Source organism: Rana temporaria, chromosome 8, assembly GCF_905171775.1.
Source record: "Rana temporaria chromosome 8, aRanTem1.1, whole genome shotgun sequence".
Taxonomy (NCBI): domain Eukaryota; kingdom Metazoa; phylum Chordata; class Amphibia; order Anura; family Ranidae; genus Rana; species Rana temporaria.
Window position 1 is genome coordinate 67,583,654 of NC_053496.1, and position 27,082 is coordinate 67,610,735.

Here is a 27,082-nt window from a genome sequence, read left to right on the forward strand (position 1 = left end):
GATGGTAAGACGAGAATCACTGGAGATGTGATGCGAAGACACCAGGGGAGCTGTGGTAGATATAGCAGAGATGCAGGTGCAAAAACAAAGTCCAGAAGGCTGAGAGCCCGTTCAGGTCAGGACAACAGGAGATCCAAGAAGCAAGCCAAATGGTCAGGGGTTCCGGAAGGCAGAGAGTCCAAGTCAGTAAGCCAATGGTCAAAGGGAGTGGAGACGGCAGCAGGTCCAATAAACAATCCAGGGGTCAAGTGCAGGAGAAGGCAAAAGAGTAGTCAAGTCCAGATCCGGGTCAAACAGGTAAAGGTTCAGGTTTCTTCACGGTGTTTCAAACAAGGTAAAGCTGACAACGAACCAGCAATTAGCAAAGGGGAAGGGGCTGGCTTAAATAGGCCGCACTGGCCACTGATTGGTCCACAGAAGTACAGGTTTCAGAACCAGGCTCCAATGGACAGCACACAGAATAGAACTGAGCAGTGGCTCAGAGACAAAGAGCCGGACCTGAAAATGAAGAAGTCCCAGGTTCGATTCTACCCAGAACCAGCTGGGGAATGTGACCGTGAAAGGTCTGTGCCCTGACAGATAGTGAGAACGACTCCGAGGCGGGTCAGCGCATGATAGGGCCCTTGTAGGAGCACTTATCACCGCAGTGCGGGATACTCTTAAGATGGAGAATACAGTGGAGGCGTAAGCCGACCCGTGCCGGTGTTTCCTTGTGTACCTTATCTGGATAAACTTTTATACAAGGAGTGGGATAGGCCGTAAAGGGTCTTTTCGGCCCCAAAATGTTTAGCGGTCCATTACCCCTTTTGAGGAGAATTTCCTGAATAAATGTACTTCTCCCCCGATAGTGGACCACCCTGCTGTCCAGACTAAGCAAGGTGACCACGATTCCAGTGGAAGGGGCTCCTGCTTTCAAGGAAACCGCGGACAGGAGGGCTGAGGCAGTGGCCCACTCCCTGTTCACCGTGGTGGGGTCAGCAGTGCATCCTGCTGTGGCCGGGGCCCTGGTGTCACAGACACTTACTAAATGGGCAAAAATGTTGCACCAAGGGCTGAAGGAGCATCAGGCTCCCCCAGACTGTGTGGAACTGGTCGGCCAAGTTGGTACAGGGCCTTAAATTTGTTTGCGAGTCAGCCTCGGGTACAATTCCCTTGCTGTCCAGAGCCTTGGTCTATGCGGTGGTGTTGCGCCGCCTGATCTGGCTAAAGTGGACCAATCTTCTAAGAAGGCCCTGCTGGATTTACCTTTTAAGGGTGAGAGGCTTTTTGGAGCCTCTCTGGATGACATTATCAAAGATGCCACGGGAGGGTAAGGAAGCCCTGTTTTGGGGCAGTTCAGGATCTGCTGGTGCACGGGATTTCAGGGTTTTTACTTAAATCTGTTTGTAGTCCCGAAGAAGGACGGGTCCGTCCATTCCTGGATCTCAAGGCCCTCAATTCCTTTTAAAAGTACAAAGGTTCAGGATGGAATCAGTTCGCTCTGTGGTCGCTGCTCTCCATCCCGGGGATTTTCTGGCGTCCTTGGACATCAAGGACGCATATCTACATGTCCCCATATGCTCCAGGCATCAGATTTCTGTGCTTTGCGGTCGGGGACCACCACTATCAATTTGTGGCTCTTCCTTTTGGCCTGGCATCAGGGTCGAGGGTGTTTACCAAGGTGCTTGCCCTGATTCTGGCCTTGCTGAGAGGGAGTGTATATAGCCTGTCAGACCCTCCAAGACTTTGGTTGGGTCCTGAACACTCAGAAGTCGGTGTTGATACCAACAACACACCTCGAATACCTGGGGTTGGTTCTGGATTCCTCTGAGACAAGAGTTCTTATCCATGTGGAAAAATTGCAGACTCTGTGGGCTGCGGTGCAGCTGTTGACGTCACAGAGATGGTCGTCGCTTAGCTTTTGCATGCGAGTCCTGGGTCTTATGGTAGCCTACTTCGAGGAGGTTCCTTATGCTCAAATCCACACTCGAGTGTTGCAGAGGGAGATTCTGTCAAGTTGGGACTATTGCCCATTGTCCCTGGATTGTCAAATCCGGGTGAGCCAACGGGCCAGGGCCTCCCTGGTTTGGTGGCTGACATCTCCGACTCTTCAGTCCGGGAAGTTGTTCCTTCATTTTCACTGGACAGTGATCATGACGGACGCCAGCCTTACCAGTTGGGGAGAGTCGAGGAGGTTCGTAATAACGCAATAAGCGTTTATCGATTGGTTTGCGCAAAATTTATAGCGTTTACAAAATAGGTAATAGTTTTATTGCATTTTTATTAATATTTTTTTTTTCACTACTAATGGTGGCGATCAGCGATTTTTTTTTTGTGAATGCGACATTATGGCAGACACATCGGACAATTTTGACACGTTTTTGGGACCATTGTCATTTTCATAGCAAAAAGTGCTATAAGAATGCACTGTTTACTGTGAAAATGACAATTGCAGTTTAGGAGTTAACCACTAGGGGGCACTGTAGGGGTTAATTGTGACCTCATATGTGTTTCTAACTGTAGGGGGGCGGGGCTAGACGTGTGACATCATTGATCGTCTTTCCCTAAATCAGGGAACAGATGATCACTGACACTGCCACAATGAAGAACGGGGAAGGTGTGTTTACACACCTCTCCCCGTTCTTCAGCTCCGGTGACCGATCGCGGGACACCGGCGGCGATCGGGTCCCATGGGCGCGGTCACGGAGCTTGAGACCGCCGGCGCACTCGCGACCCCGCGGCTGGGCTTAAAGAGACACGTACGGGTACGTGATTGTGCCCAGCCATGCCATTCTGCCGACATATATCGGCGTGAAGGGGTCCTTAAGTGGTTAAAGTGATACTAAACACACACTGTTTAATTTACATTGTCTCTTCTATTTCTGTATGTGAATGATGGCACAGTAATTATTTTAATTAAAAACATCCTTTTTTCTTATTGATATACAGCTGTCACATGACTCAGATCTTTCACAGCCTGTCTGCAGGGAAACATAAGCAGCAGGCGCTTCTATTCCTCTGCTGCTGGTCACATGTTCAAAATAAAAAAAACAGCCTTTGGAATACAGAGTAAAAATAAATAATATCAATAAACTGTTTTAAATTGGCATACAAATATATATTTGAAATCAAATCTTTATTATTTTGTGGCCATACCATGGTATGGGTTGATTTCTACCAGTCACAGGTTGTGTCATGCCCCTCCAACCTGTGTCTTAGAATGAAAGGGAAGTGAAGCCTCCGTTAATCTACATGTCATATACTGCCCCCCATTGTGTTTAGCTGGTTAATGGGCATGTAGGAGGGGGGGAGTGGGCTGTCATTTACCACTGTGTACACGCCCACATGTGTGACTCTATAGTCACATTGACTACTCAAATGATAGGGAGGAAGTGCTCAGCATAGAAACTCAAAACTTAAAATTGAGCATGTGCAGATTTGCCACCACAACTGCAGAATACCTAACTGAAATGGGGACATGAATAGTAGGTGTAGATAGAGAGCAGCAGGATCAACCTTTTTTGTTTGCAGAATACAGATAACTAATCTCACAGTGATGAGTAAGTATGAACAGCATGTAATACACCATTCATTGTAATTTTTTTATGATGTGGGTTTAGTGCTACTTTAAGGCAGAGCAAAGCGCTTAGAAACTGACCACGATTTGGCCTTGAGAACATCGGGCAAATGTAATTTGTCATCTAGTTGTCATCACAGCATTTTGTACATCTTCATAATTGCTTCTTGCACTGCCATATGAATACGCCTGATAGTAGTTAGTGGGGCAAAAATATAGTCCATGGTCCTGTTTATACCCTATGATGGCTTTACTTTCTATTTATTTATTTTTTTTCTATTATTTCTTGTTGGTCACATAAGTAGTTCAGTAACTCCTCAAATGTCAGTAACTTTTATTGAGCTTGAGAAAATACTGCAGTGACAAGACTGCTGTCCTGGTGTCTCTGTACCTTTTCTTTGATGTTTTGTGAGGGGAGATCGATCTGCCATCTCTTCTAAGGGATGGCTCTTGAAGGCCACTTGCCGAATTAACTGCTGGGCTTTACAGGCTCCCCTGAGACATGCAATATATACTGCTTTGTTTCCGCTTTGGCGTGTGTAACTCTGTAACTGTGTTCTGCCTATTATCTGAGGATCCAGGGAGCATGGAGCACAACTGGCACATTCTGAAGTCTGAGGGTCATATTACAGAAAGCTATTTCACATTAAGTGGAAACTGAAGACATGGAGTCAGCCAAGCGGAAAATGGGTTTAATGACCCCATGGTGCTTGGCAGAAGGGGGAGGAGAGCTGAGGGTCTCTAGCCAGAATCAGAACAGAGACTCATTCCTTGTACTTCTCTGGCTTTGTTACACCTGTGACTCACGCAGGTCCCAGCTTCCAGGTCACATGAATTAAGAGTACAAGAGTGCATCTGGCACCATGTCAAACATTTTTAACCCCTAGCTTGCCATTTTTTTTTAAATGTATCGTAACCACTTGTTCTAAGAGAACATGTAGCTCACATTTGTATATTTGGAGTCATCTGAGTTTTCAATCCAAACATGAAAGATGAGGAGTGTGATGAGTCAAGAAAGAGTTCTGGTCAGTATGTAATTGGCTGATTGACTTGAAATGTAGAGCCCAAATGCATACATGTTCTTGTTACTGTAAGTCACTCACAATCTGACTAGTCTGATTGTTTTTTAACTTATTTTCTAGGTTTTCTAGCTTGTTCGAGTGAGCACAGTTCAACCAGCCATATACTTAAAATTGCCAAAAATTGAGCAAGGCTACAATTCTTTACCCAGACAGCCACGAATATATACACTTGTATAAACCTGCGCCCTTGTGTTTATTGCAGAAAACCTCGCCAACTCTGCAGAAAAGTGTCTAAAAGGGTCAAACTTAGACAACATTCTTCTCTGCAGGTGGAGAACTGCTAAAGATGGCCTCAACAAGCCTCGGGGGCAAACCAGTTCTAATCTAACCTGTGCAGTTCCCATATATTGGAGGAAAAGAATATAAAGTTTATGGACACTTTAATTATAAATACACTTGGGTCCTCTTTGTAATAGTAATACGAATTTTAATGAAATGTTATAATTAAAATATAATGTTTTAATAAAAATGTTTAATGAACTTTTATAATTTGGGCAATACCCTGCTTGTCTTGTGAATAAGTTGTTGTTAAAGTAGCAGGTGCCAAGACAAATCGGTACTGGGCACCTGATGCAAGGCTGTCTCAAGCAACATCCAAGGTAACTAGGAGCCGCAAGTGGCTCACAAGCCGATAATAAGGGAATTATTTTAAAGTTTATAACTTTTTCCTCCTATTACAGAATTACAGGACATGGTTAAATTCCATATTGAGATTTTTACGTACGCTAAAAGATAAATATTTCTTTCATACTAAACAAAAAAAACTTTCATATTGTAAATAATTCACTATTACTTTTGGTCCCTGTTCCTGGAATACTCAAAAGTTTGGAATTCACCAAATCATTATATAGTTGCACAGACTAGTCAGATTGTGAGTCACCCAGTTTGGATATCAAAACGGTAAACAAACATTTCCATTTTTTTTTTTAGTTAAGACTTTAAAGTGTATGGGCCATATTCTCGTAGATTTCCGGCGAGCGGCGTCTAAGCCATTTACACTCCGCCGCCCCAACCTACAGGAGCAAGTGCTGTATTCCCCAAACACTTGCTCCGTAGTTTGGGGCGGCGGAGTGTATTTGGCCCGGCGTATCCCCGCGTATCTCCAAGGGGGCGGCTTCTATTTAAATTAAGCGCGCCCCCGATTCTAACGAACTGCGCATGCGCCGGGCTTAAAATAGCCCAGTGCGCATGCTCCAGTTCTCGGCGTAAAACGTCAATGATGCCGACGTGTGCGTCATTGACGTAAAGTCGTATTCAAGAACGACTTAGTAAAACGACGTACCCGACGGGAAAACACGACGCGGACCCGACGCCATACTTAACCATGGCCTACGTGAGACTGAGGTAAGGTTACCCCTCATATAGCAGGGGTAACCTTACGCCTATGCAAACAACATAAGCGGCGGTTACGCGATGCAAATTAGTTCGGGAATCGGCGTATCAGGCTCATTTGCATAAACAAATGAGACCTGAACGTAAACGCCACATAGCGGCTGGCGGAGTAATTACATTTAAGATCCGACAGTGTAAGTGACTTACACATGTCGGATCTTTAGTGTATCTATGCGAAAATGATTCTAAGAATCACTCGCATAGATACACTGGCCAAAAAAGAGAGATACGATGGAGTATCCTGAGATACTCCATCGTAACTTTACTCAGAATATGGCCCTATGTGTATATGTATGTATGTGTGTGTGTGTGTGTGTGTATATGTATATATATATATATATATATATATATATATATATATATTACATTCATAAGGTTGACAGTTCAACCTGTGTGTGTGATTTGTAATCTCTAACAAGACATTTAATATTTTTGGGAGTTGACACGCTCGGTTAATACCACTTCCTTGCGGAGGGAGTTCCACATTTTTACTGCTCTCAGGCCCCGTACACACGTCCGAGAAACACGACGGGCAAAACACATCGTTTTGCTCGTCGAGTTCCTTGTGAAGCCGCCGAGGATCTCGGCGAGCCAACTTTTCCCATTGACAAACGAGGAAATAGAGAACATGTTCTCTTTTTGGCCCGACGAGATCCTCGTCGGTTTCCTCTGCGAAAAGTGTACACACGACCGGTTTTCTCTGCAGAATACGTCTCCCATCGAGTTTCTGGCTGAATTCTGCCGAGAAACTCGGTCGTGTGTAAGGGGCCTAACAGTAAAGAACCCTTTCCACATTCTAAGGTTAACAATATTGGCCCGGATTTACATACATCGGCGCATATTTATGCCGCCATAGCGTATCTCTTTTACGCTACGCCGGCGCAGCGCACAGAGGCAAGCACTGGATTCACAAAGCACTCGCTCCCACTCGCTCTTAAAGATACGCTGGGTTTCCTCAGCGTAAGCCAGCGTAGGTGGAAGTGTTCGTGAGCCATGCTAATGAGGCGTGACCCCATGCAAATGATGGGCCAAGCGCCATAGAAGTACTTAAAATTAACGGCGCATGCGCCATCCCGTGGCCGCATCCCAGTGCGCATGCTCAGAATCACGTCGAAACAACTGCCTAAGATATGTCTAATCACTGCCTACGACATGAACGCAACCTATGCCTAGTCATATTCACGTACAACTTAAACGACAAAACATATGACGGCTTGTGTTCCCTGGTCCATACCTTTGCATGAGTTGCGCCTCCTATATGGGGAATAACTTTACGCCGGACGTACGACTTACGCAAACTGCGTATAGTATGCGCCAGGCGCAACTACGTTCATGAATCGGCGTATCTCCCTCATTTGCATATGTGCATAGAAAATCAATGGGTGCGGAAAATGCGCCCAGCGTAATTATGCGCCCACAAAACGACGGCGTATGCAAGTTACGTCGGTCGTAGGAAGTCTATTTTTAGGCGTATCTCAGATTGTGGGCGCACAGATACGACGGCGCATAGTTACCCTTACGCGGCGTATCTCGAGATACGTCGGCGTAAGTGCTTTGTGAATCCGGGCCATTGTTTTTTTTTTTTCCATTTACTTTATAGATGATCACATATCCCCTCTTCTGTTTATAGGCTTTGAGGTTCCCTAGTAGGTCCTCTTCATGGGCCTATGGGGACTTTATTTGCGTGTGGTCCCTTCCCTGGCCCAGGATGATATGCAGGAAGGGAGGTGGATAATGAGGCGATTCAACAATTCGTTAATATATTATTTTTAATATATTTATTTATTTTGCGTTATTTACATCATTTTTATCAGTTTTTTTTTTTTACTTTTTACCATTGGTTTTCTACAAGATTTGGGGATTTGTTTTACTTGCTGCAGCAATGTATTTCTCATATTCTATTATAGCCACCCTGATTGCTGCCTTGCATTGCTTTTAATACCAAGGGTGATCCTTTATTTTGGACATTTTAAAGTTGTTTTTTTAACCGTATCGTTTCTTTAGTTTGCTTTTATGCTTGTTACCCAACAGAATACAATGACTAAAGGACTTGTTTAATTCATTACTCCCATATGCCTCGTGAGTGTTGTACAGAATTACACTTATTGAAGTTAGCTTTTGGCATATTTAGAGTTTTTATCATACAAATATGCTTCACCATGATCCCTATTACCCAAAATGTCTCTAACTTGCATGTCTGTAATAAACTTGGTGTTGTTTGAAATTATTGTATCCAACGGATCATTTTTTTTTTCAGTGAAATCGTCCTGCAATCCGTTAAAGAAATTACAAGCCATTGACTGTGCAGTTCCATTTGCCCAATCAATATTTTGATAATTAAGATTGCCCATAAAAAATATTACCCTGCTTCCCAGCCATTTCAGTCTGTGGGAAAAAGTTGAGACCCTCTCATACTTTAAGGGAACTATAACATAATTCCACAAGCATCTTTATTGATTATCATTAGCACCTGCTTGGTATAATTGGTTAACCACTTCCATACCAGGTACTTACGCAGCTTCCCGCCCAAGCCAATTTTCAGCTTTCAGCACTGTCGCACTTTGAATGGCAATTGCGCGGTCATGCTACACTGTACCCAAACAAAATTGGCGTCCTTTTTTCCCCACAAATAGAGCTTTCTTTTGGTGGTATTCGATCACCTCTGCGATTTTTTTTTTTTGCGCAACAACTAAAAAAAGGCTGAAAATTTGGAAAAAAAATTACGTTTTTATTTTTTTCTGTTAATTTTTTTGTAAATAAGTTTTCTCTTTCAATTACGGGCACTGATATGGCGGCACTAATGGGCACCGATGAGATGGCACTGATGGACATCGATGAGGTAGTACTGACGGGCACAGATGAGGTGGCACTGATTGGCGGCGCTGGTATGCGACACTGATGGGCACACATAGGCGGCACTGATGGGCACACATAGGCGGCACTGATGGGCACACATAGGCGGCACTGATGGGCACACATAGGCGGCACTGATGGGCACACATAGGCGGCACTGATGGGCACACATAGGCGGCACTGGGCACTCATGGGCGGCACAGATGGGCACTCATAAGCGGCACAGATGGGCGGCACTGATGGATACTTATGGGTGGCACAGATGGGCACTGATAGGTGGGCACTGGGCATGGATGGGCACTGTGGGGTGGCACTGATGGACACTGGGGTGGCGCTGATGGACACTGGGGTGGCGCTGATGGACACTGGGGTGGCAGCACTTATTTTTGCCAGGTTGCCAGTCAGTGCCCATTTGTGGGCACTGACTGGCATCTTTTTTCTTTATGCTTTTTTTTTTTTTTTTTTTTTTTAGACTTTTTTTTTTTTTTGCCATTTTTTTTTTTTTGCCCACCCTGGTGCTCCAGGGTGGGCATCCCTGGTGCTCCAGGGTGGCGATCCGAGGGGGGGCTGCGCTGATAAACAATCAGCGCAAACCCCCGCTGTCAGGAGAGCCGCCGATCGGCTATCCTCTACTCGCGTCTGTCAGACGCGAGTGAGGAAGAGCCATCGACGGCTCTTCCTGTTTACATCGTGATCAGCCATGGTTGGACACGGCTGATCACGTGGTAAAGAGTCTCCGCCGGAGGCTCTTTACCGAGATCGGAGATGCAGGGTGTCAGACTGACACCCCGCATCACCGATCGCCGCGATGCGCGCCCCCACGGGCGCGCGCGGCATGAAATCCTGCAGGACGTTCTAGAACGTCCTGTCAGGATTTCATAACCACTTCCCGGACGTAAATCGGCCATAGGCCGGGCGGGAAGTGGTTAATCATACACATGACTCTAATCCTACAAAATCACTGGGTTTGTGCAAGTGTACAAAGTGTGCAAGTGTAAGAATTGGTGCTGGTTCGAAGTCAAAGGGTAGTCACACCAAATATTGATTTGATTTAGATTTTTCTTCTGTTTACTCACTTTTCATTTTGTAAATTGATTAAAATAAACAACTGAAATGTATATATTTTTTAAAGCATTCTTACTTTCCAGCATTTCTTCATACCTGCCTAAAACCTTTGCAAAGTATGGTAGGTTTTATAATTGTATTCCTAGAAGGGCTAAAATTTATGTTTTTGCTACATACCCCAACATATAAAGATTAGCGCTGCTCTGACTACCTGAAGTATTTTATAAATTATGGGCAGAGCAGAAGGCATGGTATTGATCAGGTAAATCTACTTTAAAGATTGACTCCAGAGGCAGACTGATGGGGTGCTGTGGACTGGAGTATGTGTTGTGCATTGACCCTTAGAAATTGTAGTCCTAAATACTTCATTCTGCCCTGTATAGGTTAAAAAAGCATCTTCCATCATACACAGAATATACTGCACATTTCTTGTGTATTGAATAAAACTGTGATTGTAAAATCTGGGTCTTTACACAGTAGCATGGCAAAAGTTACTGTCATGTACCTGGGTGAAGTCTGAAGTGACGAGGTCAGCCTCTCTTGAATCTCCGGCCCTGGTCCCACTGACAGTGGAGACAGTAGAAACCAAGGGCCAGGGGAGACACGAGTGCCCGCAGATGTAACTCTGGAAGCCCGCAGCAGGTGATGCGAATCTTGAAAGGAATGTGAGCGGAGCCAAACAGGAGACAGGAGCGTGGTCACAGAAAGCCGGGTTCAGCAACGAGCGGGCAGCAAGGCACAAAGTCATCAGGCAGAAAACAGGGTCACGTGGGAAGCCGAGACCAGGAACCTAGAGTCTGAGGTGTAGCAAGGTCAAGGAATCCGTGGTTCAGTAACTGGGATCAGGAGCACAGGAACAGGCACAGGATACAGGGACCGTAATCGCTGAGATCCGTCGGCACTAGGCTGGGGTCAGTGCACCCTTTAAATAAGCTGTCTGGCGCCAAGGGACGCGCGGTCACGCTCCCGCTAATTCGCACTTGCGTGCGATCCTGCAAATTCGCGTGGACAGCTCTAATAGTTCTCTGAGGCCGGGTACTCACGAGCAAACATGTACGGTGAAACCGGTCCGTCGGACCGTTTTCACCGTACATGCCTGCCAGAGGGCTTCTGTACGATGGTTGTACTAACCATCGTACAGAAGGCCGCGCGTAAACACTACGCGGGGCGTGTCCGCGTCGTCGTCGCCGCGACGATGATGCGGCGACGTGGGCGGGCCTGCCATTTAAAGGCTTCCACGCATGCGTCAAAGTCATTCGACGCATGCGAGGGACGGCGGGCGCTCGGACATGTACGGTAGGTCTGTACTGACGACCGTACATGTCCGAGCGGGCAGGATTCCAGCGGACGGTTTTAAAACACGTCCAGGAATATTTGCCCGCTGGGAAAAGGCCCGGCGGGCAAATGTTTGCTGGAATTCGGCCCGCTCGCGCCTACACACGACCGAACATGTATGCTGAAACTGGCCCGCGGACCAGTTTCAGCATACATGTTTGGTCGTGTGTACGGGGACTTACAGTTACTAAGGATATGCATAATGTATACAATATTTAGACATAGTGCTCGAAGTCAGTTCTCCAGTTTTATAAAAAGCAAATATTGTTTTAGGAATCAATATGCTTCATTGTGTCTTAGCTGCTGTGTTTGAAATGGATAAATAAAATAAGTCTTCTGGACTGAATGACCCCTACTTATGAAGTAGTTGACCCTGCTTTCATCAGACCTATCTGATCTGGTGCAGATAATGAGAAAAATGTGTGACCTATTAGTAATTATTGCCAATGAGAGAATCATACAGCATTTCAAAAGTGTAATTGGATTTCTACATAATGGCAAACCTGTGAAGCTATGTACAAACTTACATGGAGCAGCACCTGAATATACTTCAATAATAATCGGCAGTTTGTTGTCACAAGTGGAGGAATGCAGATGGAAATGTTTGTGTACCATCCATCACTTTAGAAAACAGGTGCCCAGGCTCAAAGCCACCAATTTATCCAAACACATTATTTTTTATGTAAGGTGTCCTTATGCAGGCATCCCGCACACCTGCCTTCTTTCACTAACTTTGCTATTTATCAGTGGCTATCTGAAGTCCTCTGCATCTTTATAACTTTACCCTGTGCCAGAGGCGTAACTAGAACCTTCAGGGCTCCCATGCAAGAAACCATGAAGGGCCCCGCTGGTCTCCGACTGGAGCCCTTCCCACTAATCCCGGGACCCTTAATTATGGTACACCAGTGAGTCACCTTCCTGCCATCTTGGGGTCCCCCCCATGATGGTAGAACGCCAAAGCCCCTTGTAGTTTCATGACTTGTATCAGTAGTTTTTTATTTTTTGTAGTTTAATGTTTTTTATTTTTACCATTTTTTATTTGTATTTATTTTTTATTGATGTAGCACCCTGAAGTTTGGGCAGGGTTGCTCCTCACAAATTTACTTGGCAGGAATAATTATCCTGGTTGATTGTTAGAGATCTTTTGATTTCTCCATAAATTTGAGTTGTTGCACTTTTCTCTCCTACAAAGCGAAATTTAACTAAACAGCGTTTTTGCCGCGACTTTGTACAGGTCAAAAGGTCACCAATGTAAAAAGCTGAAACATGCCCAAATCTGCCCAAATTGAGCAAAAAAATCTACAAAACTTTTTTGAGCTTCAGGCATTTGGCTTCAGGCGACATGGAGTGTAGATGTGAACCATCTCCATAGAGAATAATAAAAAAAATTCTCCTCCAGCGTTTTGGAGCTTCAGGCTTCAAGCTACTAAATGCTACAAAACACTGAGGTGTGAATGGGGCATAAGTGTTACTAAACCCACAACAGTAAAATTAGTCTGTATATGCAGTAAAGCATGCATGTTATACTCGGTGTGGTTAATCCTCTGCATTAATTAAGACTGTTTGATCCTGTATGGACAGATCCTCCTCTTCTTCAAATGACTCCAAAAAAGGTCCGGATAAGACCAAGTTAATGGAGGGAGTCAGGCTGCACATGCTCAGTTTGGTGTGTATTGCTAGAAAAATTCTTTTTTTTTTCTTGGGAGAGGGAATGTGATTGGTGCAGGGGCAATCAGCGCTGTCCAGACAGAGGGTCCGGGGTCCTGGATCCTGATAGGACAGCCAGTGCATTATAAAAAACTACCCCTACAAGCTTTAACTAGGCACTGATAGAAGTCACAATACTTCAGCATTACTGCAGATGGTATTTAGCAGTTTGTTTACTAAAATTATTGCATTTCCATGTTCTGTGTATCCCGGGAACCCAGATATAGTAAATGCAGGGGTTAAGTAACTCTTTAATGCCACAGCAGGAGATCAGCAGGCAGCATGCTATACAGTGTATTCCCACTTGTGTCCTCCATTGTGCCTGCTCCATACTTGAACAAAGAGCAAAAGTTCTTTCTCTTGGAGTCTACGATGTAAATCTATATATTTATGGCTGATGTTCTAGTTCCTCTGCTCCCCCTCTGTTCACAGAGGCCCTGTCCTGGGTGGAGGCACTTATCACCATTTAGCTAGGGTTCTGGTTCTCTTACTTGCCTACAGGTATAGTGCAATATCCTAAAAGGATAGTAGGGTTGCCACCTGTCTGTGATTCACCGGGACAGTTTGGACGGCCTAAAACCCCGACACATTCAGATTGGACTATGGCTTCCAAGCAGGATTTCTGGCTGCAGTTGTGTAAGCAGAGATTATCTGTTATACTCTCTTTCACACTGCCCAAAGCCAGCACTAACAGTTTCCCCCCACACACAAACACAAACGAGAGAGGGCTTTGTGTCTGCCACCACTCCAATGCCCAGTGCTGTGCCTCAGAAAAAAGTCGGGCCAGAAATTTGAAGTTCATTTACATCTGGATGAGAGGTACTGACTGCCAAGGGGTGAATGAGCTCACCATCCATCCCTGTCTGTGACTGAAGTCTCCCCCCTTCTCTCTCCTGGCTCTGAGTGAGTACACAAAGGTAAATCAGGGTTCTCAGAGCATCCTTTACATCAGAGTTCCCGTTTACACCAGAGGCCACAGTGTTTCTCCTTACATCAGATTCCCCTCCATACATCAGAGTTCTCAGTGTTCCCCATTAAATCAGGGTTCCCAGAGTTCTCCCTTCACCAGATTCGGCAGAGTCCCCCCTTACAGTGTAAGGGAACTCTGAGGCTTCAGATGTAAAAGGGGAAGTCTGTGAGTTCTGATGTAAAAGGGGAACTTCATGGAACCAGATGTAAAAGGGAAACTCTGTGGACTCTAATGTAAGAGGGGAACTCTACGGACCCTGATGTAAAAGGAGAACTCTGCTGACTTTGATGTACAAGGGAAACTCTGCAGACTCTGCTGTTTTGCACAGAGTGGCCCCGATCCTTGTCTTCTGGGGTCCCTCGGCGGCTTTGCGTCTCCTCCCCACAACAGCTAACCCTCTTCTGGGAAGTGCTCTCCCATGGGGGTTAGCTTGTGGGCGTGCTCTTGTGATACAGTGGGCGGCCTTAGAGCCAATTAAGAGCCAAATCAAGCTGGGTGAAACCATCGTGGGATCGCGCCCACGGAGTTTCGTGGCTCAGATAAGTGAAACAGGGGGGCTGGGGGGCCCAAGAGTGCAAGGTGTTTTTTCACCCTAATGCATAGGATGCATTAAGGTGAAAAAACACAAAGCTTTACAACCCCTTTAACTTCATATGATCAGAAATGTTATTTAATTGCAAAATATATGTATAGTTTACACTATAAAAATAATTTGTGTGCTGATAAAATGTTCGGGTTTGAAAAGGTGGCAACCCTAATGGGGAGGGACATTTCTCGTAACCCCCCCCCCACCCCCACCACCAAAAGAGGGCTACATATTTTTTGCAGCTGTGTACTATTTTGCTTTCGTCTTGTTATTTAATCAATTTTAAAGATTTCCAGTTTAACATGAGACAGCAGAGCTGTAATGTAACAACTAGAGGAGCCTTGCATATCTCAGTTAACCAATATAAGGTACAAAAGCTAAATGTTTTTAGTACATCTATCATGTAAGTAGTATATTACTATGGTGTCGTTTCCTTCACACCCTTTTAGAGTACAATATGAGTGTATTTTACTCTGATACCAGCCAGGATGACTCCACAAATAACTAGTCAAGGAGGTACAGTATGCGTTACACCCATATACGGCAAACAGTGACTCCTTTTTAATTACTGCTGTGTAAAAATACATTCTACATTAATATCCTTGCAGGTTAATTAAAAAGGGGCAGCCTTCTTTACTGTCTTTTAAATTTCAGGTCATGGATTCCCACTTTAGGACATGCAGCAGAAAACCAATATTTAGAAAATACTCAACAGTCTCCAGAGTGGTTTTGGCAGTTTGCCTGCGGTCTAATTTTTACAATATGTAAGTGCGTCCTTAAAAGACTTTATAATTAATTTGTCACTTCAAAGAAGGCTATTGCAAGTGATTCCTGTCATTTCTAATAGCAGAGTCCTCTGGTCTCTGCAGTTTAAAATATATTGTTTGGTTCGGTTGTAGCATCCTCTACTTAGGTAGTGTGCTAGATTTGAGATTTTTAACAGTGCAGGCAAATTTAGCTGAAAGCTATGCCTGTTTGTTTCGATCTGTGGGCTGGGAGTGGCTTAGAGTAGGGTGATGACTCGCAGCTCATTTTATCTTTTGGTTACCTCTCTTCTGCTTCTAGAGGCTTCTAGAAAGAAAGTGGGGAAGAAGGGTGGAGCTGTCAGGTTGTTGTTGAAAAATCCCCAACCTGGATTGTCAGGGGGCAGGCCTCCTTAAATACCTAGAGTCAGTGAGCTGAGGAGGAATTGTTTGGGTGGAAGAACTGGAGATGGAGTATTAGGCTGTAGGCACCTTGGAGGGAGCCCCCTATTCTGGGGGGGGGGGGGGTGACTTTGGGCCAGTGGCTCGGAGCTGTTCCGGAAACCCCACACAACCCAAAGGGTGTCCTGATCAGGAGCAGGGGAGGACAGCATGGAATACTGCCGGGCAAGTCTCCAGGATGGGTCGATCAGGTATCGGTGAGTGACCTAAACAGTCGGCAGAGGCATGCTGGAGAGGATTTGGAGTGTGCAATCTGAGATGGATGTATAGCCAGTGGGAGAGACTGTGATGTTACTGGCAGTGAAGTCAGGCTACTACAGCCAGGAGGGCTTTCAGGGTTTGCAAAGGGCCAACTGGGATCAATAGTTCACCAAAGAGGGCAGCTAGCACCAGAACTTTATTTTGCTACACTATAGGGGTCCGGGGTCCCTGCTTGTAATAAGGAGCTTTGCGAAGGCCTGGCTGAAACCAGAGTTGGGCCCAACCATGTGCTAGCTGTGCCTGAAGAATATGCTGGAGGGAGAAGATGAGATAGTCTTCAGCAAGTGTTGTGCAGAAAAACAGTATCTAAATTTGTCCCGAACCATGCAAGAATCTTTTTGTCCTGGGCATCCCATAAATTCCCTAACCCCATCCAAGTTCTAATCCCTCAATAAAAATACAAAAACAAAGCTGATTTTCAATGTATTGGAGTGTCTGGAAGTGAATGCCGGTCTGAGCAGGGTGACGGGTGGGCCACAATCACTCAGAATCCCCTACGGAGCTACCGCTACACGGTTATTATACATTGTCCAATTTGGTTGTTTCCATCCAGAGTCTAAAGTAGAATCAATCTCTTAGGGCCTTTTTCTTAAACCAGGTTAAGATTTAGAAATGTGAATTTTGCCATGTAAGTAGAAAGAGGAAGTCGGCATCCACAGAAAAAATATTATGTGTGGTGTTTTTATTTTTTTTGATATCCTATAATTTGTTAGTTAGCAACATATACATTACAAAGTGTTAGTTTAGTACTGTATTATTTGATTACATGTGTATATTGGAATTACCCTTTCTATGAAATTCAAGGAACTCAGTCCTGCAATTCAGTGGTGCACAAACCCAACTATCCCCCCCCCCCCCATGTCACCGTTAATTGATGTAGAAGTGGAACATAAGTAAGCAATGGGCTAGATTCACATAGATTAGCGGATCTTTAGATCCACGTAATCTATGTGATTTACGATCCGCCGGCGCAATTTTGCGAGGCTAGTGCAGTATTCACAAAGCACTTACCTCCAAACTTGCGCCGACGGATCGTAACTCCCCCGGCGGAATTAAAATTCCGCGGCTAGGGGGAGTGTACAATTTAAATCAGGCGCGTCCCCATGCCGATTTAACTGCGCATGTGCCGCCGGCAAAATTTCCCAGTGCGCATGCTCCAAATGACGTCGCTTTTCGGCGTTAACGTCAATTACGGCCATCCGTATTCGCGACCGACTTACGCAAACGGCGTAAAAATTCAAAACTCGGCGCGGGAACGATGACCATACTTAACATTAGCTACCCCTCATATAGCAGGGGTAACTATCCGCCGGAAAAAGCCGAACGCAAACGGCGTAAAAAAAAAGCGACGGGCGGGCGTTTGTTTCTGAATCGGCGTATCTCCTCATTTGCATATTCGTCGCGAGTAAAACATGAAACGCCACCTAGCGGACAGCGGAAGATTGCAGCCTAAGATCCGACGGTGTAAGTCACTTACACCGGTTGGACCTAAGGGAGATCTATGCGTAACTGATTCTTATGAATCAGTCGCATAGATCCGACCGTCGGATCTCAGAGATACGACGGCGTATCAGGAGATACGCCGTCGTATCTCTTTGTGAATCTGGCCCACTGTAATTTATAGGCTTATAAATTGAGCTGATAGTATTATAAAGCTGCTACAGTTAAATATGTGGTCCATTACAGGTAAATGATTTCTAAGTTAGGGTGACCAGACCAGACGGTTTCCAGGGACAGTCCCTGGATTGAGGACACTTTCCCCGGACCAAGTCTGCCCCCGTTTTTTTTCTTCCCCGGAGTGGATTTGAACAGGGGCAATTTCCAAGACAGTCAGTGTAGAATTAAAAAAATCTGAATTATACACCCCCACTCCACCACACCTACTAGCTTAGGGGGGTGTATTTTTTCCATTATCTGTGCCTCTTTCTGATGATCATGTGCTGGTCGGAGCAGAGGGAATATTTCTTCAGTTTCGGGTGTATGCCCATTCAGCTCCGTTCTTCTGCCTTGGCTCAAGTCCCGGCCAGCCGCCTGCCTGCTTATCTCCTTGTCTTCCGTGGCGGAGTAATCTTCCTCCACTCCCCACCCAGTAGTAGCCGGGAGGGCCGGAGAGTAAGACTTGAGGGGCTTTGAGGCGGGCGGCAGTGACGGGCAGAGAGTCGCTGATTGCCGCCATTACTAGTAAAAAAAAATATGTCCCCAGATGGGGGAGTAGGAGAATATGTTCTTTGGGAGGGCAGAGGACATGTGCTTGGGGGGGGGGGTTCAGATTTGAAATCCCCCACACCACCTTTTAGCACAAGCCCTCTCCCCTCCCAAGGCACCCTTCCAGCACATATCCTCTTACCACCCCCTGTCCCTCAAATCAAAGAAATGTCGCCTGCCACAGAGGGAACAATTGCGTTTGTCTGAGACCCCTGGCACCCTGTATGAGTATATGTATCCCACATAATATTGTGTTTTTATGTAAATTGGAGATAATAAAAAATAAAATCTGAGACCCAGGCGCCATTGTGCCTGTTGTATCATTGCTGGCATTGTGTGTTGCACCCTGAACACTTGCAGCTTTAGTAGGTAGAACAGTAAAAGCACTTCATGAAGCCAGGTGTTCAATTTCCATTTAATATCCCTGTCAAGGTACAGCCTAAGGTCCCTTATTCCTAAAGAAAACGACGTCACGGCTGACAGCCAGTTATTCTTGGAGCTGTTTACATTGGGACAATGTGTTTGAGAGAGAAAAAATCCAAACAATTAATCACTCCGTATTTTCCCCTCCCATCCCTTCTCCGATCAAGCTCTCGGCATATACACAAAGCTTGTAATCAGAGTGCTGCGTTATAAACAGAGACCATGCTCGCTCCCTCCCGGGACCACACAGAAGACTGAGGCCTACAGCTGGGTCTGCAAAAGGTCCCTCAACTGAAGCAATTCAGCACAATGGAGAATCTTATTTACTAAGAATCTATTGCACACACATGTTACAGATGACCTAACATTACTACCTAATCTTGGTTCTTTTAGCTTTTTGTTTGTCCCATTTTACAGCCTGTCATGATGAAAATGTGGAAGCTGCCATTACCAAGGTCTTCTTCGGATAATGCTTATTGCCTGGCTGCCTTGCTGACACTCTGAATAAACCTTACTGAATGAACAGGTAAAATAAGGAAGAACTTTACTGCAACTTTTCTGATCTGTATACGGGTGCATCTTAAAATTTTTTAATCTCATCAACAAAGTTAGTGATTGTAAAAGGCAGAATGTTTTTTATCTTAATGCATTTTAAAGTAAACGCATTCTGTGTGCAGCAGCCCCCCTCAGTCCCCCTAATACTTACCTGATCCCCATCTAGATTCAGCGATGTTGGAGCAGTGTCTTGGCTACCTGGATCTCCCCTCCTCATTGATTGAGACAGCAGTGCGGCGCCATTGGCTCCCGCTGCTGTCAATCAAAGTCAGTCAGTCAGACAATGAGGAAAGAAAGGGGGTGGGGCAGGCCGCGGTGCTGTGTCACGAGCGATCGCGGGTGCCCAGCGGTCATCGTGCATCTGCTCTGGGGGCGAGCAGCGCGCACACCCCTATTGGCCACAGGGCAAAGCGACGTAACATAACATTGTTTCGCCAAGCCGAGCCATGCTGCTGCAGTAAAACTGTGGCGGCTGGTCAGCAAGTGGATAACTAAAAATAAAAATGAGACTTTAGTATCAATTTCATTTTATTTTAGTAATTCAATTCAAAAAGTGAAACTCATGTATTTTATATGGATGCATTACTGACGGAGTGATATATTTCAAGCATTTCTTTCTAGAATATTACATAAGACCAATAAAAAATATCATTTTTAATACAGAAATGTTGGCTTACTGAAAAGTATGTCCATGTACGGTATAGTATGCACTCAATACTTGTTCGTCTCTTCTTTTGCATGAATTACTCCATCAATGCAGAGTGGCATGGAGGCGATCAGCCTGTGGCACTGCTGAGGTGTAATTGAAGCCCAGGTTGCTTTGATATCGGCCTTTAGCTTGTCTGCATTGTTGGGTCTGGTGTCTCTCATCTTCCTCTTGACAATACCCCACAGATTCTCTATGGGGTTTAGGTCAGGTAAGTTTGCTGGCCAGTGATACCATGATCATTAAACCAGGTATTTATAATTTTGGCAGCGTGGGCAGGTGCCAAGTCCTGCTGGAAAATAAAATCAGCATCTCCATAAAGATGGTCAGCAGAGGGAAGCATGAAGTGCTCTAGAATTTCCCGGTAGAGAACTGCACTTTGGATTTGATAAAACCAACACCAGCAGGTGACATGGCTCACCAAATCCTCAATGACTATGGAAACTTCACACTGGACCTCATGCAACTTGGATTCTGTGCCTCTCCACTCTTCCTCCACACTCTTGGACTTTGATTTCCACATGAAATGCAAAAAATATTTTCATCCAAAAAGAGGACTTTGTGCCACTGAGCAACAGTCCAGTTCTTTTGCTCCTTAGCCCAAGTAAGACGCTTCTGACGTTGTCTCTGGTTCAGGAGTGGCTTGACACAAGGAATGAGACAGCTGTAGCCCATGTCCTGGATGTTTGTGTGGGGTGGCTCTTGAAGCACTGACACCAGCTGTAGTCCACTTCTTGTGAATTTCCCCCAATATCTTGAATGGCCTTTGCTTCACAATTTTCTCAAGGCTGCACTTATCCCTGTTATTTGTGCACCTTTTTTCTATCACACATGTTCCTTCCACTCAACCTCCCATTACTATGCTTGGATACAGCACTCTGTAAACAGCCAGCTTCTTTAGCAATGTGACTTCTTTAGCAATGTGACCCCCTGTGGAGGGTGTCAATGACTGTATTCTGGACAACTGTCAAGTCAGCAGTCTTCCCCGTGATTGTGTAACCTACTGAACCCCCAGACTGAGACCATTTAAAGGCTCAGGAAACCTATACAGTTTTTTTGAGTTAATTAGCTGATTAGAGTGTGACTCCACAAGTCTACAGTATTGAACTTTTTGCACAATATTAACATTTTCTGAGTTACTGAATTTTGTGTTTTCAATAGCTGTAAGCCATACTCATCAAAATTAAAAGATAGAAATGTTTGAAATATATCAAACTGTAATGAATCCAAATAATATGAGTTTCACTTTTTGAATTGAATGACTGAAATAAATGTACTTTTTGATGATATTCATTTTTTTTTAGATGTACCTGTATTTGTTGTGCGTCAGTTAATCAGCAATTATTGGCATTTGAAGCAACTAAGATTCTCAATAGAAGGGTTGGCAGGGACAGTTTCCAACCAACCCATTCAATATGTCAAGGAGAAATTTGCAGAACCAGCCAATCATAATTTATCCTTTTTTTTACCAATCATGTTTCCACAAAACAGAAATATTGCCCCATTGTTGGTGTTAGGAAAACAAATGGTGCCCCACCATTGGTGTCATTGGAAAGAATGGTGACCCATTGTCGGTATCAGGGGAAGGAATAGTGCCCCATCATTAGTGTCAGTGAAAGGAATAGTATCCCATCATTGGTGTAAGTGGGAAGAATAGTACCCCATTGTTGGGGTTAGTGGTAGGAATAGTGCTCTATTGTTGGTATCAGTGATAGGAATTATGCCCATTCTTGGTGTAGAAGGAACTAGTGTCCCAAGGGCCTGATAAAGGCAAGCAAAGGGCCATATCTAGCCCCCCCGGGCTGTAGTTTGGAGACCACTGATCTAGAAGAAAAGCAAAGTAGGAGGCACTCAGCAGGGGTCCTGGCTCAGTAGCAATATAAGAGACAACTAATTGTCTCCTCTCCCTGGGCGTCCATGGAATTTGAACTTTTCCCCATGTGCTATGGCTAAGGTCAGAGACACCGATGCAGCCAATCACATATACCCCTTTCCTCCTGTAGGCCCAGTGGGCGGGGCTTGAACTTTGGCTGCTGATGCACACAGGTATTATTTCTCTTGCAAGTGTAGCGCTACCCCCGAGGGAGCCGCTGGTTAATTTGGGATTGGCGTATTAAGTTACTAAATTCTTCTGTCTAATGGTGATGCTTGTGAGTGTGGATAAAAGAACAAGTGTCCAGCAGGTAGCGTGAGTTTTTAATGCTTTATTCCTCGGCCAACAAGGCCAACATCAACATGACACACAGTATAGGAAAAAAAGGTTGATGAGTAGGAAGGACTTGTAGCGTCAGGCCTTGGATATCAAAAACATAGAGAGCAAGCCTGCTCTCGGCTCAGATAATTCAAACGTCGCCACTCTCGCCAGGGTGGGTAAGTGCCCCTTGGACAGGCAATTAACTTGGACCTGGCAGCCAAAGGGTCGCTCGCAATAATCAGATCACCGGGAGGAAACAATGCCTCTGCCACAGGCGTAGTACATTTTTTGGTATAATTGAAGTGTAAGGGTAGCGAATCCTCCCAGTAAGTTTTGTTCTAGAGGATCACCCACTGACCGCAAAAGAAAAATACCTGTCACGTAGCGCGGTGATCGGATCCCCGGTGGTTCGTCCAGGCCTCACAGACAACCTCTGCACTTAGGTTCTCCCGAGCCAATCCCCCACCGTTCAGCCTCCAGCTTAGGATCTGGAACCCAGCAAGCCGCTGGGGTCCCTTTCTTCATCAACGGAAGGCTCCGCGAGGTGCAAAACCTCAACCCGACCGGCCATGAGGATGGGGCCCGCGAATGCGCGCACACTAAAGGTGGATGCCGCACCTGGAACTCGGGCCCCGCAGACTACCCGAAAAAAATGGCCGGTGCTCCAGATATACCCCCCGCCAGCATGCCCAAAGAGGGGAACTCCTCTGATTGGCTGCTGGGGAAGGATGGTTCCGTCAGAACCCCTATAGCGCCAACTGTCGCCCAGGGGTGGAAGAGCACCCCTGGACACACAGACTGACCCAAGAGGCAGTTCTGAACTGGCACCAGCACAAACTAACAATTAGTGAATGGGAGCAAGTGAAATCTCCCATTCCCCACTAACTTTAGCGTAACGCGCCACTAACTTAAAAAGGGGGGGGGGCGCTACATAAGAAATACACAAGCTTGATTTTTTTCCCTGTTGAATGCTATTGTGCCTTTGGGCTAGGGTCAACATGGGCCCACTTGGGAAATAAAACCACTTGATGCTATGCAATGATTTAATAAAATATTGTTTAACATTTAAAACAACCATTACCAACCCTGTTGACTTTAATATTTTCTCTCTTGCACACATGGAGCCTACACAAGAATCTTCATCATCCAAGACCTTTGGGTGTGTCAAATTCTTGCTTTCCCCACTAAGTACTGTGCCCCCCTCTTCCCAGCTGCCACCTCACTAGGTGTGTCTCTTTAGAGGTGCAGGGATCAACATGTGAGATAGTGGCTGGGGGAGACACAGGCATCCGATACACCCTGAAGGCCCTAGAGTCACAGCTAGCTCTGCTGAAGGATGAAAAATAGGAGTAATTATAAGTATAAACCACTTCAGCCCTGGAAGATTTTCCCCCTTACTGACCAGGCCATTTTTTGCGATACGGCACTGCGTTACTTTAACTGTCGTTCAATGCTGTACCCAAACAAAATTGTCCTTTTTTCCCCCCACAATTAGAGATTTATTTTGGTGGTATTTGATCAACAATTTTGAAAAATAAATAAATAAATTGTTTACTTTTTGCTATAATATCCCCAAAAAAGTCTTCATCAGTTTAGGCCAATATGTATTCTTCTTCATATTTTTGGTAAAATCACGTATATTGATTGGTTTTCACAAAAGCAAAAGTCTTCAAAATAGGGGATAGATTTATGGCATTTTTATTATTATTTTTTTTACTAGTAATGGCGGTGAGCAGCTATTTTTAGCGGGACTGCAACATTGCGGTGGATAGATCGGACACTTTTGACACTTTTTTGGGACCTGTGAGATTTATACAGCGATCAGTGTTATAAAAATGCACTAATTACTGTATAAAAGGGGTTAACACTAAGGATGAGATCAAGGGGTAAATGTGTTGCCCGGGAAGTGTTTCTAACTGTGGGGGAAGGGGACTGACTGGGAGTACAGAGAGATCGCTGTTCCTAATCACTAGTAACAGACGATCACTCTGTACTTTCCTGTCAGAGCGGGGATCTGTTTGTTTACATTGACAGATCCCCGTTCTAGCTTTCTGTGGAGCGATCGCGGGTGGCTGGCGGACATCACGGGCACGGCCATGCGCATCAGCTCCCCCGTCGTGCTGCAGGCAAGCACGCACCTGCTATAGCTGTTAAAGGGACCAACGTACAGCTACGGCGATTTCGTAGGAATGAGCCGACCTGCTGCAGTATACTGACGGCGGCTTGTCAGCAAGTGGTTAAACATGATTTATTTTTTATCTTTTTAATTAATGCTCTTTAATTGAGCAAATTAGTTTGTTCAGTGGTGTTAAATCCTGATTTGGATCAAATCAATCCAGTCATTACTAGTTATGAGCAAATATGGTCATTTTCATATACATATGTGAATGATTAAAAGCTACAAAAAAAACATAATTTTTCCATTAAGTCCGTAATCATATTGACCTTATTACATGCATACATCTCAAAACAAATACAGGTTTAAGAATGTAAGATAAATGGAGTTATGCTGAAGTGCTCATTACTGCAGGATTCATTTTAAATTATTTTAACTTCTTGTTTTGCTCTCAGATTCAGTTTGAACCTAATTATTCATGCAGAGCAATTTTCTAGTCTTGGAAAATATTTTCCAGTTATATATTCTAGGATGACAAAAATGGTCTTTCTTGCTACATGTCATAGGGCTTATCCCATGCCGCACTGTAATGCCTGAGTCTTGTCTGTATTCCTTTTCTAATGTAAATGGTCCCATAATGTATATCCTAATGAAAGCCGCATGTATGTCGTCTCAGACCGGTTTAGATTCCCTGCTGTTATGTTTCTGGAGGCCTGCGTCTTAAGCACTGTACAATAAATCAAATGGAAAGCCAAATTGCATTTGTGCTATTTATATGTAGATTGCCTTTAAGTAAACCATTTCCCAAAATATCACACAAAACACCAACAATGTGTTACATTAAAAACCACAGGAACATATGTAAAACAACATGTTGGAGATGATGTCATATTTTTTATCTGTGTCTAGTGCATTTAGCGAAATGCTGTCCTCGCAATGACAAGCCTAGTGTGATGTCAATCACACATGTGTTCACACTTGCAACCAGGAGCACATCTTCATGTCGGATGTATATTGCTAGACTGCTAATATATTTTCACTTAACCAGAAAGTGTAAAAACAGTTAGGTAGATTCAGTAAGAGTTAGGCCGACTTATCAGTAGATAAGCCGGCCTAACTCAGAATCTACGCCGACGTATGTTTAAGCGTATGCTCAAACAGAGATACGCTTAAACATATCTAAGATACGACGGCTTGCGCCGTCCTATCTTAGATTGCAATTTTTCGGATGCCTGCTAGATGGCGCTTCCATTGCGGTCGGCGTAGAATATGTAAATGAGTTTGTACGCCGATTCACGAACGTACACCCGGCCGCCGCAGTCGATTTACGCCGTTTCCGTAAGGCCTTAGGAGGCGTAAAGTTATTCCACCTATTAGGTGGAATAACAATGTTAAAGTATGGCCGCCGTTCCCGCCGCGAGATTCAAAATTTTAACGTTGTTTGCGTAAGTCGTCCGCGAATCGGGATTTACGTCGTTTACGTCCACGTTGAAATCAATAGGCCCGTGCGGCGTACGGAACCGCAATGCACACTGGGAAATGTAGTCGCCCGGCGCATGCGCAGTGACAAAAAAACGTCCAAAATGTGAGGTCAAGCCTCATTACCATTAAACACACCCCCCCCCCCCCAACCCATTTGAATTAGGCGCCCTTACGCCCGCCGCATTTACACTACGCCACCCTAAGTAAAGAGGCAAGTACTTTGTGAATCATGTACTTGCCTCTCTTACTTAAGGCGGCATAGTGTAAACACGCTAGGCTACGCCGACCTAGATTTGCGCGCCCCTACCTGAATCTACCTAAGTATTTGTAATTTAAAAATAAATAAAAAGCTTGTTTAACTGACACATGATGACTTCATACCTGCATGCTGATGTGATCATTTACTGAATGGGGGGAAATGTCTGCTTTAATGTGTATATTACTCAAAATATTTTTTCTATGTTTATTTTATAAATCAGAGTCTCCATCATTTTCATGTATTTCTTCCATCTGAGCACCCAGTTGATCATTATAGTCACCTTTCTTCCTTGTTCTAAACTGAGCATACAAAGTAGAGATGCTAATCTGTGCTTTCATGGTCAGGCTAGCCAAAGGATTCAAACTTTCAGATGTACAAGACACTGTGCAGGTACACAGCATGCCTGCATTGGGTACCTTGTTTAGCCACCACGGCCCCTCTTAATCACAGCCCGTCTCTGACATACCCTTACTCCAAATCACAGCCTGCCTCTTGAACATGCTCCCTGCTCAAGCACAGCCTGCATCTGGCCTGAGGCTAAACAGATTATGGAATACAGGCACATGACTGCTAAGAAGCATGGGCTCATTTATGACCAACTAATAAACCAATACTTTGCCCACCAAAAGTGCAAAAGTACATCTTTCCAAATGTACCAAACAACAATGCCAGTCACAGTATACCATGAGCACCCATAAACATAAAATCACATAGTCTAAGAGGCCTGTCCTTACCATCAGTGCCAGACAGGCATTAGACTGACCCCAGAATTTAACTTGAGGGCATAGCCCATAAATCAACATCAATTGCCAGCAAGCTCAAAATAGCCAATACAGCTGTGACAAAACATCACAATGGCGAGAGGGTGGGCAAATCTTGTGACAGCTGAATCTCCTCAGAGCAGTTGAATGTGCCTCAGCGTAGCCTTTTCCTAGAGTTAAGATTCTACCCAGTCACCTCGGGTATTTGTAGCCAATCCTAAGGGAGCTACTTAACTTCCCTTTTAGGTTCACACCCACAGCGATGCCATGCTTCCAGCAGTCAAGGCTCCCTTTCCCTAAAGGTGGTTCAAGGGGCCTTCATTATGTGTCTCCACAGTAACCTGTAACCCCCCCCCCCCAATATAATAA